The sequence below is a fragment of the Lonchura striata genome, chromosome 10 (genome assembly GCF_046129695.1).
Source record: "Lonchura striata isolate bLonStr1 chromosome 10, bLonStr1.mat, whole genome shotgun sequence".
NCBI classification, from domain to species: Eukaryota; Metazoa; Chordata; class Aves; order Passeriformes; family Estrildidae; genus Lonchura; species Lonchura striata.
In genome coordinates, this window is record NC_134612.1 from 17325833 (window position 1) to 17343494 (window position 17662).

Genomic DNA, 17662 nt, shown 5'->3' on the forward strand with positions numbered 1-17662 from the left:
GCTGGTCTCACAGCTGAGCAGCTGGGTCCTGGTTCCTTGGCAGTATTCCAGCCCCCAGCCCTGACAAGCCTGTGAGAAGATATCAGGAGCAGAGGGAGAACAGAAGATGACTCCTGCTCCCCACAATGAGATCAAATGGCCAAAAAAAAAAAAAAAAAAATTTTTAAAAAGGAGAGAGTAGTTACAAATTGATGCATAAACAAGACCTGACTGTGCAATTCAGAGCTAACAGGGCAGTTTACTAAATGTTAATTAAATCCTCAGTGCCTGTTATTCCAGTCATGGAGCTCAACTTATTTTTAAATTAAATAAGCAGTAAATGCTTAGATGAACTTCTATTAAATTTCACCCAGTGAGCGAAGTATGTGGGGCTTTTAATAGACATTAAACAAGATAGTTATGGCAAGTTAGCTGATACTTTATTACCTAAAGATAATGGCCATATTAAATCTCAACTAACTATTCCACTGGCAGGAAAATCATCCAAGATTTGGCAGAAGTTTTCCTGCTTTGAAGCATCACTGAGCAGGAGGAGCAAGGGGAAGAAAGCAGCCAGGAGCTGAATGGAACCTACTTAGGGGATGCTCATGTGCATAAACTCTCCAAGGTACAAGACAGGATTCTCTGAGCCAGATCTGCAAACCCCAAGGAGGGCTGATGGCCCCAGCAACAAAACTGGCATAAGCCAGAGACACTCATGCCTCCCTCCCTGCCCCCAAACCAACCTAAGTAATTTATGGATTTGCTGAAGAATCACAGTATTCCAAGGTTCCCTTATGCCATCAAGGGCAACAAAAAACATCCTAACAGCCTGCAACACTCAAAAGCTTACAACATTGTCTAAGAAAAGGTTATCAGCAGCCCACAACTCCACCGATGTTTGTTTTCCTTCTCTGAGCATATTGTGATAGTTTGGGAGATCTTCTGACTCACACGTGTGTGTCACTGTCACCCACAGATCCCAACAACAGATACTGACAGTCTAAAATGACAGAGACTTGCTGACAGTGACTTAAAAAACTATCATTTTCATGCCAGCTCTTGCAGTTGCTCAGAACCTGATCGAAACCAGCTCCTGAAGATCAAAACAGCATCTCCACTGAGTTGTCTCTACCGATAACCTTAATTGCAATGATTAAGTGTGAGTAACGGGTTTTATTTTTTTTTCAAGTTTGCACTGGAAAACATCGCCAGCTGTACATGGCCTGCCATACGCAGGAGCAGGATGAATGAAAAGAACCAACCCTGTTAAACTCTGCTTCTCAGGAAGACATAAGCTCTCAAAAGCTATAATGTTTTGTGGGGTTTTTTCTGGTCTGTGGTTTTCGGTTTGATTTGTTGTTTTCTTTTCTCTGTTTGTTTCTATTTTGCAAAACAAAGAACTTCCTAAATCAGAAAGAGGAAAATGCTAAGCTCTTCAAACTTTACTGATTCTCTCCTCCAATGCACACATGGACACCAAACACAAGATCTTCCCTCCAATCCCTTCTCTGGAACCCTTGTTTGTAAAGTTAAAGTATTTTCCTATGTATAACCCACACTCTTTAAAGGCATTGTTCCTTGTGAATCTGTGCATCAGATAGCCCACATCCTTTCATAATTTATGGTTTCCATCTCCTTTGCTCCTTCCTCCTCTGCTCCGGCTGCAATTGCAGTCTCTAGCTTTTCACAGAACTATGCTGATACAAGAGCAAAGGGAGATGAGGAAGCTGCTGGGGTGAAAGACTGAGTGTGGAAGACCTTGTCTTGAAGACAGGAGCATCATTGTCACACTCACATGTGCACACAGCAAACACAGATGCTGAATCACAGACTTCTGCTGGGTCACACGGACTTCGTATTCATCTTACTTTCCTCAAGGTTTTTCCCCATCAAAAACAAAGTACCTAAAAAGCACACACATATCTAAAGAATCGCAGAATATCCCTATTTGGAAGGGACCTACTCTTGGCCAGTGTATATTTCTTCACCATCCTGATGCCATCTTTAGAACCTCTCCACACATTCACAGAGACTTAGCTCCACCTTAGCAGGGCTGCCACAGAGCACAGCAGAGCCTGGACAATCAGTTAAAGGTGAAACCCAGCATCTGGGGCCAGCCAGAGCAGAGTGTGCAAGTGTTTCTCAAAGCCATGTCAAGGAGAGAAGAGCTCAGTAGGCAAAAGGCAGAGCTGTGTGGGTCAGGCTTTCAGAAGCTTGAGGAGCAGCAAAACGCCACTGAGAATGTATTGTTCACACAACCATTATAGGCAGAGCAATAGAGAAACCACTGCGGGCACCCTGAGGGTATTTGTTTCCACAGGCACACAGAAACTGTGTTCTTGGAACAATTTGTCATCCACCCAAGATATTGCTTTTCTCTATCTGTGTCTATCTAGTGTCAGCCAGAGATGCTTCATGGAAACCTACATGAAACTGTTTCTTCTTTCCAATCAGATATTTATGATACAACAGGCACCACTACAGGCCTGTATAACTCCCAATGCACCTGACACTCATACAGCCATCCCATCTTCTTTTCAGACTTGGCTAAACTCTTGTTCTTAGCAACATTCTCCATCATAAATCCACCATTAGTTACACTGAACTTTCTTCACTTTGAATCCACCACTTTCACCTTGGTTTTCATTTTTACAAAGGAATAGACATCCCTTTTCCACAGCACTCACTGTTTCTCTGACACCTTTCTAACATGCATCCTTTTAATAGGAGTGATCCCATATTGCTCATAAAACTCCCTCAGGTTTCCAGCTCCCAGCCATTCTTACTATTCCTCTCCAAAACTGCATACACAAAATTTGACTGATCACAAGAGTATTACTTAAGTTTCATAGTAAGGCATTAAGGTAGACACAAGTGATTTTAACAAACAAGGTAACAGCCAAGCTTCAAACAGGTGTCTTCACTCTGAGCATGAACCCCCACACCATAATTCTTACTAGAAGTCATAATTAAAAATACATACTGACGATAATATATGTAAAAGCAGTCCAGCTCCCCTGAAACTGCAACCAACATTATTAGGTAGCTTGCAAAACTCACTAGTCCAGCTCTGGAGCTTTGCTTCTGAATATCCTAGAAAAGCAAGTGCTTTAGCAAGGGATACACACCTGAATCTGCCATTACACTGCTTGAAAGCTTGAATTACATTGCACCAGTTCCTGGTTGTGTCCATTACCTCACTAATGCAGCACAGCTGAAGGTGCTTCTCAGAGGAATCCAACTTGGAAATACAATGTGCTCTGCAAATTTCCAGGACACAAACAGGTAAACTAACCACAATTCCCAAGATCCAAACATCCCTTCTGACTTGCCAGTGTAGAGCCAGACTTTTGCCCATTTTTCCTGGTTTCACAACTGCATATCACAGACAGCATCATGGAACAACGGTAATAGGCCTGAAGGGCCCATTAGCAGCACCTGCACCATAACAAAGTTAAAGGCAGGATTTGACAGGGAGGGTAGGGGTTTGATGGCAGGTGGCTCTGTGGCCACCACCCACACCATGAGCTTCTGATAGCCCATCCCTCAGGGAAAAACCCTCCAACAAAGGCTAAATAATTGAAATAGGGGAATAACAGAGCTAATTAAATTTAGGAGCAATAGGCTGTAAGGTCATGGGGTGGGCAGGGTGAGACAGACCAAGCCAACAGACAGAGGGAAACTTTCAACAATAAATCTTTATCCACAGACACACATATTTCCCAAGGGAAATCACAGAGTACTATTTTAGCTTTGTGTGGGCCAGTCGTGCTTCAGCAACAGTGGGGATAATTAGAAAGTCCCCCACATCCCTAAACTGTCCTGATGCACAGCAGGCTGAACTACACACAGGACAGCAGCCAACATTTTTCAGCAAGAACACAGCCACATTATTAACATAGAGATGAAATGCTGTGTCCTCTTCTCCAGCTTTGCATGTTCCCATACTTTCCTAATATCCCACTTCTCTAACTACTTGGTGAGCTGGCACCTGATGTATCACCCAGCTCCCAAGCACTCCCCACTCTCTCAGCTCTTACCCCAGAAACCCCTGGAATGTACAAGCACAAATTCTACAGGTAAGTTCAGGGAAGCAAAGAAATCCTGGAATGTGTCCAAAAACACTTGTGGGTTCTATGTGAGACTTTTTCGCATGGGTCAAAACCCGTTTGTGCAGAGGGACCAAGGTGTTGCAGATATGCAGGGAGACACACCAGAAGGTTTTATGGCTCCTGCAAGCTCCTTAAACTTTTGTGTACCAATTGCCTAGCAAAACAGAAAGAAACAGACAGGAAATTAACCCAAGAACACCACAACTGGGCTAATAAGTCAATTCCTACAGGTGTAGGAAAAAAGAAACAAACAAAAAATAATCAAAACAAAGCAGAAGAAGCCAACTCTCGTTTGTTTCACCGGCAGGGCCAAGCTGCACCTGGAGGTACAGGCGGCAGAGCAATTAGGCAGGAGTTGCTTCATCCACGGCTCCTTGGGAGCACTGCCGGCTTCCCAGCACAGCCGCGGGGTGCGAGGAGTGCTCCTGAGCAATGGCAGGAGTAAGGTTTGCCTATTCAAAAGAGCAGAGCAAGAAAGGGGAAGGGCAAAAAAAAAAAAAAAAAAAAAAAAAAAAAAAAGACTTATACGAAAAAAAAAAGTTAAAAAAAAAAAAAAGCCGTGGGTGACGTCAGGGTGTGGGAAACTTTTCCGTCCTTACCTGGTGGGGAAGGCAGGGCCTCCCCCGGCATATAAAAAGCTGCCGGAGCTTTACTCAACTTGTTATTTACTACGAGCCGCGGGCGGGGGTCGGCGGGCGGGGCTGCGGCAGCCCCCGCCCGGGCCAGGTGCACCTGCGGCACGGCCCGCCCGGCCCGGCCCGGCCCGGCCCGCCGGGACTCGGGCAGCGGGGCCGCCCGGCACCGGGGCTGCTCCCCCTGCCCCGGGCACCGGCGCTGCCCCCGCCCCGCGGCCGAGCCGCACCGCGCCGGGCCGGCCCCTCCGGCGGCCGCGGCGCCCCGGGCGGAGGGAGGAGCCAGGGCGGCCCCCCCGGGCGGCCGGCAGCGCTCCCCGCCCCGGCCGGGGGCTCCAGCTGTGGCACAGCTGCCTCGGCGGGCGGACGGGGGTGGGGGGAGGAAGGGGGCAAGTTATTATCTGCAACAATACCTCGGGGGAGGAGGCAGCGGAGGCGAGCGCGGCGGCGGCGGCGGGAGGAGGCGGCGAGGGGCGGGCCGGGGGCGGCACCGGGACCGCCCCCCGGGGCCGCCCCGCACCGCCCGCCCCCGGCCCCGCCGCCGGCCCCTTCCTTCCGCCCGGCGGCCCCTTCCGCGCCCCTGCCCCGCGGCGTGCCCCGGGCCGCCCCTCCCGCGCTCCCGGCTCGGTACCCCCGCGCCGCTCCCGCCGCGTCTCCCGGGCAGCCCCTCCCGCGCTCCGCCCCGCACATCCCTCCCTCCTTCCCTCCCTCCCTGCCTGCCTCCGGTCCGTCAGCCTCCTCTCATCCCCCCGGCCGCGCCCCCCCCGGCCCTTACCTCCCCTGGGGCGCAGGGAGGGGCGGCCGGCGGCCCCCAGCTCGGCGGGACGGCCCCGGAACAAAAAGCGAAAGCGGCGGCCGCTGCCTCCCGCTCTGCCGGGCTGCCGCGCTCTGCCCGCGGCTGACGTCAAGGGCCCAAATTCCTGCCTTTCCCTGCAGGCAGATTTGTCCATGTAAGGGCTGGGGCCGGGGCCGGGGCCGGGGCGGCCGCACGGCGGGAGGGGGCTGCGCTGCGCCGCGGCTGGGGGGGCGCGGGCGGCGGCGGCTCCCGGTACCCGGGCGGGGGGGAACGGGGATGGAGGCGGCCCCGACCCGGTGAGCATCACCTTCCTGCTCTGCATCCCGGAGCCAGGAGAGCCGCAGGCCCAGAAATGCACCCTGTGCCTTGCAGGATCCAACTTTTCACAGGGAAGTTTTGTCCAGGGCTCCTTTTGATTCTTTAGGTGCTTCTCCAACCAGCTTTTAATCTGTTGTTCCCCAGCTGGGGCAAAGAACAAGGTGAGGGGAGGTCAAAAAGGTGCAAGGAGTTCTAAAGGAGCTGCCTCTTCACAGATTCAAAACCAGACTTGTCGTGAATACTAAAGAGAGGGGGGAGGGAAACTATTTTCTGATTGCTCTCTGTTTGATTGTTTTGTGGCTATTTCTAAGGACTGCAATTAAAATAAATTGGGATGTTGAGTGTGATTGTTTTTATAATGGAATGTTACTCTTAAAGTAGCTGTTCGGTATCTACATCTGCCCTGAAGAGAACGGGAAGACAGAAGGGTTACATTGTGTTCAGGCTGTGGAGGGGAGCCTTGCCAAACCTTACTGATTTGGAAAGAGATTGCTGGGTTAGTTTGTAGGCACTTCAAATGTATTTCATTTTTAAAATAAAGGGCTTTGGTGTGTGCTTTCAAGAAGGTGCTTACATCTTATCCCATTACCACCTTTAATGTCCACAGTCAGCGCTTGACAGCCCCAGGAGGGCAAGATTGCTCATTTGGACACAAAAAAAAGGATAGTCAGTGCCTAAAATACTTAAGCTGCAGCAGAGAATTGTGATTCAACCTCTCTCCACCTTCCCTGGCTGCCAAAACCAGTGTACTTCCCAATCAGAGATTTCACCCCACCCTGACAGACTCCTCAGAAGGGAAAGCGTCGCATTCCCAAATTTAGTCCTCAGTGCAATCTCCCCCTCTAGGGCTGATTTGGTGTCTCACGCTCGCCCTGTTTACCAGGGGTGTTAAATTCCCCCCAGGAACAGAGGCATGCCAGGGCCAGATTGTCTCCTTAGAAGCACTGCAGCTAAATCTGCATGAGCAGTCATGGCTGCAGGTGTTTTCTAAGCATTAGGACTATGACTAGAAATACCCCAGCCTTGTCCTAGCTGCCTACCTGGTGTTTAAACCCTGCTGAGATCCTAAACCAAAGCTGAACAGCACATGAGTCACCCAGTGCCCAAAGCTGAAGAGCACATGAGTCACCCAGTGCCATAGGTGTTACCTAGAGAGCCAGCAGTGCTCTGTGAACCTGGCCTCTTGTGAAAGACACAGGCACGGCTGATTTCCAGATGGAGGAGACTGTAGTACCAGCTCAAGCTGAGCAGCCAAAGCCTTTGCCTGAGGCTCTGTAAACCCAGGTTCAGTTCCCTCCTGCAAAACCCACAGTTCACCTGTCCCAGCTGAGTGCTGGCCTGTGAGCTCGTGCTCCTCCATTGCACCCTGAGGATAAGTCACAATGGGATTTTCTTCCACTAGGAGCAGGTGGTCATAACCAGGGGTTTCCTGGCACCCATGTCTGTCAGTCTCAGCATGGTGGAGCTCTCAACAGAAGATAGACACAGGAGCTGTTGCCTCTTTTGCTTTTCTTTCTTCAAGTTTTCTTGCAGAGCTGTAACAGTCCTTGTGTTGTGTCACTGATACCTAGGGGAAGTATATGAACACTAAAAAACCCCTTTGGCCCAAGATGAGACAACTGTTCTTCATTTACTAATTCAGACAAAAACAGTGGTCAAATATTTTCCTGGTCCCATATCCAACAATTATTGCTTATTTATCCATCAAGCTTATGAAATTTTCCAGTGCTGTTAACAGAAGATAGAATACTGTGCCCATCCATAGCAGCGTCCTTTAAATCATCCCAAAAGTTTTAAGCTTTGAGCCTCCAGAGTTTGAGATAGTAACTACTACTACCTCCATTTTGCTGGTAGATGAACTGTGACTAATCCTCTGCAGCACAGCAGCAGAAGTTTGATTTGCAGCCCATTACCCTTGTGACGTGCTGCCCAGAATGGTCACTGCCTTGTCAAACACAGCATGAATTTTCTGGGTTTTTTTTCAGTTTCCTATCATGACCAATATCATACACTTTGGAAATGAAAGTAGAAAATTCAAGGTGTCGAGCCTGGCTGTGAAAATCTGCTCTTTGCCTGGAAAGAATCAAAAACACTGGCAAACATACAATCATTCCTTTGGTAATATCTACTGCACCCTGCACCATAGCAGCAAAATGAATTAAACAGCAAAAGACTGAAATGCCTGACATTGCATAGGCCAGTCAGGAGGCAGGAATACAGGAGTCAGCCTGGGCCAGTATTAATTCAAGGAAATTAAGTTTTTTAGTGTTTAAGGTGCATGACTAGGAGATTGGAAACTTGGCTTCTGCTCCTACTTTCCCTGTATTGTGTGACTGAAACCAGTCAGTTCACCTTCCCATGTCTACAGGAGCCCTTAGAAATCCACAGCACAAGGTTTAAAGCAGGGAATGACACATCATGACCTCCTATCAAACCCCATTCTGTGCAAAGTTTCCAGAAGTCAGCAAATGAAACCTTGCTTTTCAGTTTGGGTCTCTCCTTTTCAGTGAGATTTCATATGCAAAAAAAATCACAAAACAAAAAACTCAGGATGGGAAGCTGCAGGAATTCCACCTCTCAGGCCATAAAGCAGGAGCAGCACTGCCTAAACTGACAGGGGTTCACCTACCCTACTCATAAGAATATCTAGAGGATCCATTCCAGAATTTCACGGCTGGATATGTTTGCTTTATCTCTAACCCAAGTCGCTTTTGTTGCAAGTTAGCTCTTAATCAGATGAAATTGTGGGGAACTGAGATATTCCCTCACTAGCAACAATTCCAGAACAACAGGAAAGTCACCCACCTGGTGAACTAATTCTTCTGTGTGTAAAAGCCAAAGAGGCTGGAAAACACACTAAGCATGTGTTTTTGGGAAAGCTGCCACCTAATTTACAGACAAGGATCAGATGCAATTAGTGTTAGATCAACTGGAGACTCCTCTGCCCCAAACCACAGCACTCCTCCTCCACCTTGCCAGGAGGACGCCAGTTTCCAGCAAGACATGCAGTGTCACACTTGACCCTTCAGTCTCTGAAGGGCATTCTTGGAAGCACATGCAAAACCTGAGCTCACAGCAGCAGCATTCCTGTGGCACTGGGGAAGGAATGAGGAAACACCAGCATGGATACTAGGCAGACGGGCGAGAAAAGACTCATCCTGCAAGACTGAATTAATTTCCCAACAGGGTGCTTGTTTCTGATGCAGAGATCCACGTGTGCTGCCTGGTGGAACGAATCTAGAAACAGCAGTGGGGCTAAGCTTTGTCATTCCCCACTTTGCAGATATGTTTGCACCCAGACAGGAATGCAAGGCATGGTACTGAGCAGGCTTTAGTGAGTCACAGATCTCTGACAGCAATTGAGACTGGGCCAAAACCCCAGGGGAATCTTCACTGGTGAGAAATACAGTTGCCAACTAACTCCCCAATTTTCTGTGAGTGTATCAGAGATAGTAGCCATCATCAAACCCTCCATCTCTGGGCACATCTCGGAGTTTCAAGTGGTTCACAGGATGCTCAGTTTTACCTGGCCACCAGTCCTGTCTAATTCCATATAATTTCACTGTTGTCCATGGTGAGTTTGGGGTAGCTCAGGAAAGCATAAACCTTCCTGCAAACATTTTAGGCTCCACTCCCTGCTCTGCTTCATCTACACTCTAGGCCATAGTAGCCTGTGCCTCAGGAATGGTAAAGTTTTGTAAAACTGCTATATTCCAGTGCTGAGAAGTACAGCTGAGCAATGTGTTAGTGTAACACACATCATTTTAAGGACACGCTTAAATCCAATTTGAGCCCAGAGAGATTTCAGCTTAGATTTAAGCGTTCCATTGAACAGGGTGGATTTAAGGATTGAAGTGTTTTGCTAGACTGTATCTTTGGTTAATGAGGAAGGGGACTAGCTAGTACTAGAAGAAAGAACTGCCCGAAGCATTTTGGCATATCCAAACCATTACTAGCACTACTCATTTTTTTCTAATGAATTCTAATGAAATTAACACAAAGAATTTGTAAAGAAGTTCATAATTTCATTAACAATCCTCACTCTCTGGGTCTCAGTTTAGTGGGGGGAAAAAAGCAAAGTTCTAGTATCTCATCAGAATGATGTGTAATAATTAAAGCAGAAGTACAAACACTAGACTTAGTATTTTATACCATCCAATATCTTGCACAGTATCTCACTAATGGTAAATGTCTCATGTCCAGATCTGAGCACAGAAATCATGAGTGCTTTGCTTTACAGGAAGAGAATCAGTTAAATAATTTATGGAGCCTACACTGAATAAACAAAGTACCCCAGTCTTAAAAGAAATATTTGTGGTAACAAAATATTTTGGGGGACATTTTTGCATGGGCTCTGACCTCCCTGTTGAGAATCAAAGTGAAAATATTGAATGTACTAAGCAGATGTCTTCTCCTAGTGACAGCAAGATGAGCAAAGACAGCTGGTTAGAAGAACAACAACAACAAAAACACATCATCATTCCTGCTTCAGCTCCAAAAAATCTTGGACTTGTTGTCATGGAAGAAAGCTATATATGTAAGAAGCCAAGAAAAAGACAAATATTATTGAATCTGGTAGCATTTTAGTGAATGTGCTGGAAATAACTTAAGTAGGAAGAAAAACTGGATGCACTCCATTGTTTATTAAAAGAATGCCTCTTCTTATTTCCACAGGGACATATAACCTATATAGGCATTAACACATTTGCAAGATAGATATTTTAAAGATGCTTCTTCATTCGTCAATCTTAAGGACTCTTCTGCTAAAGTAAATAGAGTTACAGCACATAGAAATGTATACAGCCACAAAATGTTATCTCTGTAAGCTAAAAATGCCAACTGTGGATTTTGTCTGTAACTCCTTCAATCAGGGAACATGGGTGTATTGCAGAGACACCTAGAGAGATTTTAAATATTAGGAAGGAAGAAGAAAAGAAAATTAGACTCCCTTGGTGAAACACAGGATAAATAATTCACAATGAACAAAGGAAAATAAAAAGCAAACCAAAATTAAAATATGAAGAGCTCTTCTGGATGAAAATCAGTCTGAGCTGCATTGCTGCATTGAACAGATCCAAGAGGAGTTTTTTGGCAAGACTGGAAAATAAGCCAGTGACCCTCTGACCACCCTGCTCAGAGGCAACACATTCTCTCTTGATAGTTTTCATCTGAACTTGATTTCTCTGCTTGACCCCTGGACATTTCCATTTCCCTTTCTGAGCCTTTGGGCAGACTTGAGCAAAGAACAGGATTGATGAGAAGAGTTTAAGAAATCAAAAGCTGTGCAGTTGGTAATGGCAAAGACAAGTAACTTGAGGTGGATGTTCCCAGTAACTTGAGGTGGATATTGGGCTATTAGGTAGCCCAGATCCCATGGTGCCATCAGACAGTGCCCTATGCAACAGCGAAACTCTGGGGTTGCAGGCTCAGGAGGTGTCCTGTGTGGAGTGCTTCAAAACACCTACAGACATCCTAAATTATTTAAAGCCTTGAAGAAGCAACAGGTTACTTTGGTTTATACTAAAGATATATACAAAGAAAATCATGTAAAGAAAAGTATTTCATTTGGAAAACAACTGCCTTGAGAATTGAGAGCTGTGACCAATCTGACATACGAGCTTGTAAACAGAGGACAATGAGGTCAAAAGGAGAGGACATGGCTGCTGGGCCTCCAGTTTCTGGCTTTGCCCTTTCTCCACCAGATGATGAGGCAGTAATAGTTTTCAAAAGCAAATTGTTTTATTTACTTAATTTTCTATACAGAAAACCAGGGTTAAGTATGCAGCTCTGCAATAGAACAGATGTGGGACTTGGGGAAAATTGCAGCTTGAAATGAGCTGGAAAAGCTTTCACCATTTGCCAACATCTTGGAGAGTCAGGAATCTATCTCATCTCTACTGCAACAAAAACAGAACTTCTCAACATTTTGGAGGACTTTCTCCCTTGTAACAAAGGACAAAAAAGCATGCAGTGAAAAACACATCACAGAGCCAGAAGTGACTGAGAATCAGCTTGCCTGTTTTAATTCCCCACCTTGCTAGCCTCAGCTCCAAGACCTGGCCTACAGACTCCCAGCCAGCCCAGGAATAACCATGCCACAACAAAGGACCACCTCAGCCAGAAATTCCATGCTGATTCCAAGAAAACATTTCCTAGAGTATCTTGCTAAAATGGATACACTCCCACGTGCACTACATGAAAGGAATCATGTCTGACAAATAAACATTTCTTAATGAGAAACATTTGTCCAACATGTTTCTCCCCAGTACTCTGAAGCTTTGTGCCTCAGTGCACCATCAATAAAAGGAGACAACAGCCCTTCCCTGGGCTCTGGGAGATCACGCTGGGCTATGAAAGTAATGGACTCCTTACCTCCATTAGCTACCCTCAGAACTCCGTATACCTTATAGCACACAAGTATGGACTGACTCAAGAATTTCTATAGATCCATTTCAACCCATGTTTGACCTTGACCAAGAGCATCTCTGCCCACAGGCTGCTCCATTTACTCTGTCTCACTTTGGAACACAGAGACAGTACAGGGTACCTCAGTATCCCTGAGCTCAGCCATCCCTGAATGTGCATTTCCTCACACCATCAAAAATTTGGATCACCAAGGAGACAGCCCAACCCTGCTGCCAGTGAGGTGACAGATCCCTGGCACCGGAGCTGGGTTCAAACTGCTCATGAGCTGCTTGTGGCTGGAGAGGAATGTCTGCAGAGAGCTAAACCAGATTGTTTATAGATCTCTTCCAAATTGTCTCTAATCTAGTGGACAATTTGAGAGTAAATGTGTGCTGGAAGCACCATCTTTCCTTCAAAGTATTAATTTGAGAACACTGGGCTTGTGGCTGCACTGGAGAAACCTTAGGATCTCACTGGTGCCTCGGCCAAATCCTTAAGATGTCAGAGTCACCTATGTGTATTATGTCCCATCTCTCAGAGCACTTCAAATATCTGTTTGATGCCACAGCCACCATAGCTCCAGGAATGTGGTAAGGTTCCTAGCAAGGGCTAGCTGAGGCTGTGAATCTGAAGCAATGTGCTTACAAATACAAGACCTGCACAGAGCTTTTAGAGATAGTCAAATGGCTCCAAAGCTTCAGGAAAGATGACATTTTGGTGCCACCTTTGTTTCTTAGTCTCACACCTACTGCAGGGAAAAGAAGAAAAACAATCCAATTGGTATTTGTGTTATCCTGTCTACATTTCAGCCACAAGGTTCTAACATTTTCAGAACTTCTGCAGGCCCATCTCACCTGTTCAACATCTCACCTCTCCCAGCCATAGACTGAAAAATGCCACCTTTCTCCACTCATTCAAAAGCTGTCTACACCCATGTGTTAGCTGTTTACCACCCTCTGTTTCCTCCCTTTGGGCAGCTGATCATTGATAATGACCTATCCTTGAAGCATTTGTTTTATTTAGCTTACAGAGAAGGAGGGCTTAGGGCAACAAGCAACCTAATTATATAACCTTTCCCACCCTATCTTATTATAGAGGGATCATCTTGCAACTTCACCTGTGGAAACACAGCAGCTCAACTCTTTGAATGTCCATAACTTCATCTGGGCTCTTTGCTGCTCTGCTTTTGTCCTAAGCAGAATGGATCCAATGTCTTTCAGTTAAGATCTTTCACTCATTTTTTACATTCAGGTAGGAACAACCATCAACTCAGCCTTGCTTTAGCCACCTTGGTATTGAACACAGATTCCTAGAAGACATGGCCATGCTGCCCAAATGATAGGAAGGCCTTGATGGAGAAGCTGTATATCACAAGGCAACATTTGAGAGCACCCTGACTCTGTCCCCAGCACCCAGAGCATTGCATTGGTTAATACTATTGGTGTTGAGCACCACCTGCATGCTCTGCACAGGGATCTGGGACTGGTACACACCCTGCATCAAGCCTCACCCCACAATGAGACAGGCAGGCAAATGAGAAAATTGGGCCCTGGCCCTTTCCTGTGATTAGGTCATTATAATGGGTAAATATTTTCCTAGATAGACAGCTGAGATAAAGAACTCCTGATGTCTGAAAGGGAGTTTGAACAAAACTTGGAAGGACTCTCTCTACCTTATAATTCTTTATAATGTGCTTTTACCAAATATGATATAATGTGCTTATACCAAATAAATGCCTTTTGCCCCTAAAGTACCCAGGGAAATGTTTCACTGAATAGCAAGAACAGCATCTAATCTACAGCCAAACTGTTCACCAGCAAATATGTAGAATGGATTTAGTGACAGGTACCAAAGATTATTCCCAGAGGACATTACAGCTCTACACCATTCAGTCTAAATATTTACTGAGGAGTACAGAAAAGTGAATAGTAGAGGCAGAGTCCCAGAGATTGACTTAGAAGAATCTGTTTAATAAAAGCTGGTTTCTGCAGAGAAAAATGATTGTGATTGTTTGTTAATGAAAATCAGTGTTCTCGTGCTATAGCAAATAGTGATTATTCAATCTCTATCCCTCTACTCTGCATTATTCATGATTTTGTGGCCTCTGCTCTATCTTCTCTGTTGGTATTCCAATCTCACCCTCAGTTTTCTCTGGGTTTGGGAGCTTTTGTATCAGATAAACTGGTTCATAAGGTAGTCTTTGAGGAACAAGTCTCGCTTAAATCTCACATAATATCCAAGAATGTTCTCTGGTATTTGACCTCTTTGTGGATGAAACAATACTCTTCAGACACAATAACCTTGGTGTTTCAAAGCTGTAACCAGCACCTGTGGAGTTTTCAAACAAATAGGCTCAGTGTTCCTTGGTACAGTCTTCCTCATTGCTCCCACATTTAATTGCTTTGTAATTATACTTGTAAAACCTGCAATGGGATTACACATGGGGAAAGAAAAATAATTTTAAAAATCACATTTCAGAATAGGAGGGGATTTATGGGAGCTGCAAGACAAAGAAAAACCCACCTTTCTTTCTTTCTTCGTTGTTGTCTTTGGAAGGCAGCCATCAAAGTTTCCTTGTCAGTAATACAGGGATTTGTAAATAGAACAAAGAGCTTCCTCACACCAAGGCACATTATATAACCCAGCGCCGTCACCGTGTGTCTTCGCAGGCAGTTCCCTTGAACTTTGCATCTCGCTCCTCCTGAGAACAGTCTTCCATGCCAGCTTCAACAGATGTGGCTTCCTTTAGGAAAGGTTTTCTGTTAGGGTCATTCTGACTTCCCTTTCAGAGTTTTCCAGCCTCGTGCTCTTTGCTCAAGGGATTACTGTGGTGGACACTAACTCCATGTGCTACTGTTAAGCTTCTCCTCACCTGCTGGCTCAGCTGAATGAGTGCTGAAATCTCTGTTCCACAGAAAAATCTGACATTTCATGTTTTCCTGAATCAGACCGGAAAGTTGCAATTTCCTGTGAACCCAAATTCTGAGAAACATTTCAGAAAGTGCAAAATGGCCCCAGCACAGCCTTTTGTTTGGGTATTATCTACAGGTTTTTATGAGACTTAAGCTGGCTTTAAGCCCATCGTGTTCCAAGTGATTCCAAACACAAGCAGGCAGCACCCACTGCTCCCAAAGACACTCCAGGAGTTGTGGTGTCTGTCGAGGTTGCTTTGCAAGACAGAGGTGACACGGAGCCAGATGTGGTTTTCTCTTACCCAGTGCATTATTCTAGTATTGCTACTCTTCAATTCCACAATGCACTTACAGACTTCAGTCTTAGAAGCATTTTCATTCTTATTTTCCAGGCTCCTTAAAAACAAAGGCTTTTATGGTATATCTCTGAGGGTACAACTCAATAGCTTGTACAGCCCTGGCATGATATTTCTGACATATCGAGTGCATATTCCATGGCACTATTTTAAAAGTGGGCAGCTTTAAGACATTTTAACTAAATCAGGGCACAAGGCCATGCAGACGCTCTTATTATCAATAGAGCTGGTTTTTAATCTCTGGTTGGTTAGAAGAGTTTTGTAAATGAATGAGGATAAGGCATCCTACACCTGATGTAGATCACCAAATGCAAAATTTCACACTGGTTAAACCAGGGTAGTATCAGCTTGTGTGAAGACAGCTTTGAAGCTGCAAAAGCATAGTGGGAAAAGCAGCCCTGCCCTATGAACAAGTGAGAAAAAACAAACAAAGTAAACAGTGGAGCAAAAGCAGCTGCTAGCTGCTTCATGGAGAATGAAGATTAAAAGAAAAGAAAGAAAGAAAAAAGAAGAAAAAAAGAAAGAAAAAAAAAGAGGTGGAGGAAGAAACAGAAGCATACTTCAAGACCAAATTCTCATCAGACTAAAAATCAGTGTTAACTCCCACATTGCAACACTTTGCAGGTCTAATAGACACAAAGCTGTTCCTTCACCCGAAAGCCAAACATAAAAGTCACGGAAACCCATCATGCCAATTCTGTGGCTGATTTCCGGAGCAGAATCTCTTTAAATGTCAGTGTTCCCTTTGTTCTGTGCACCCTTTATAATGAGTCTATCATCTGTTTGGTAAAAGATCCAGTGAAATATGTAATAAGGTTATCTCACCATCTCTTTCTATTGTAAAGTCATATCTCCTCTTCCACTCATTAATTATTGTCTTCCATTTCCTGTGTCAGATGTGAATCAGAAAATAGGGACTCAAGGCTTGCAAGCTTAGCAACTTACCATATATTAGCTGAGCTGTGGTAACTCTCCATGTGGTCCCTCTTAGCCCATAATAAACAAAGCCAGTGTGACTTTGCTGTACACAGGCCTGCAGTCAATGCTGTTTGGATTAACCTTTTATTGTCAGCAAAGTGGTCATGACAGTGATAGTGGCCATGGCTCAGCTCATGTTCAGTCCTCATATTGCAAGACTTTGTCTTTAAATCCTGGGAGCAGAGCTCTACCAATATAACTATCTGGAAAGCTACAATGATTTATGTGCTGTCAACATACACTAAAAAAAAAAAGGACAGAAAAGCAGCACAATTACATGATTATCAGCCAATGCCCCTCGGTTTGCAGTTTTTCAAGCATGAACTGCTCAAACTTTGGATCAAGAAGTGAAGCAATCTGTTTCTCAAGTGCAAACAGGGAAAAGTTATATGAGTCTTCTAGCAATTTCAGGCAAATATATCACGGAAGCAGCATGCTTAGCCTTTTTACTGTGCATCTGTCTGAGGTTTCCAGTAAGATTTCCCTGATATATAGTAAGAGTCAAAACTCTAATCTCTTTTAGCTCTTTTTTATTGTCTCTGCAGCACTAACTTTGAAAAATGGCCTTGTCCCCAAAGAACTGCACACAGTCCATGTAGGGAAGCTGTTAAAATAAATGCTTTACGTAAAAAATATTGCAGACGAACTCGGCTCCGAGGGTTTTAGAGCTACAACATATAGATATAAACCAGAGCAGCTAAGTATGAATGGAGGTCATACTCCAGTAGAGAAGAAGGGAAGTCCCCTGTCAGTTGTTACACACAATCTCTGAAAGCAACAATTCCTTCTCTTCTTTCTCAGGGCTGCAGCATTTTAATAAATGACTATTCTCATGTTAATGTCCTTCTGCCTTCCCCCCCAACCTCAAAACATACCATGCTGTGAAAAATGCATATTATATGATTGTTTCTTTGCAAATATTAAAATGAATACTATATGTGTTATGTTGGAAAGTTATGTTGTATTAATCTCTTTTAAGTAGTGTGGTAACTATGGTTTTTAGGCTATAGCTTTAACTTTTGTTAAAATTTTAGAAGTTTAATAGTAATGGTCTTCTTATGAGCACCTCTCCCAGGAAATAACATGGGCTCAGAAAAATTTACAGTAACACAGCAGTATTCTATGGGAGTGCTCTCACAGCAGATGGAACAATAATTCATACTGTGTGTTC

General features: G+C 45.0%; 1 protein-coding gene across 8 annotated transcripts in view; it reads right to left on the bottom strand.

Annotated features, from left to right (window-relative positions):
- Positions 1–15004, bottom strand: part of LPP (LIM domain containing preferred translocation partner in lipoma) — a 326612-nt gene extending 311608 nt beyond the window's left edge. For 6 of the 8 annotated variants that reach the window (XM_021536845.2, XM_077785685.1, XM_021536844.2 and 3 more), the window contains exon 1: positions 5140–5202. The gene's annotated coding sequence lies outside the window, so the exon portion shown is untranslated. Of the gene's footprint in view, positions 1–5139; positions 5203–5501; positions 5620–14768 lie in introns of those variants that run through there. The other 2 variants (XM_021536843.2, XM_021536840.2) reach the window with 2 other exon arrangements.
- Between the last annotated feature and the right edge of the window lie 2658 nt (positions 15005–17662).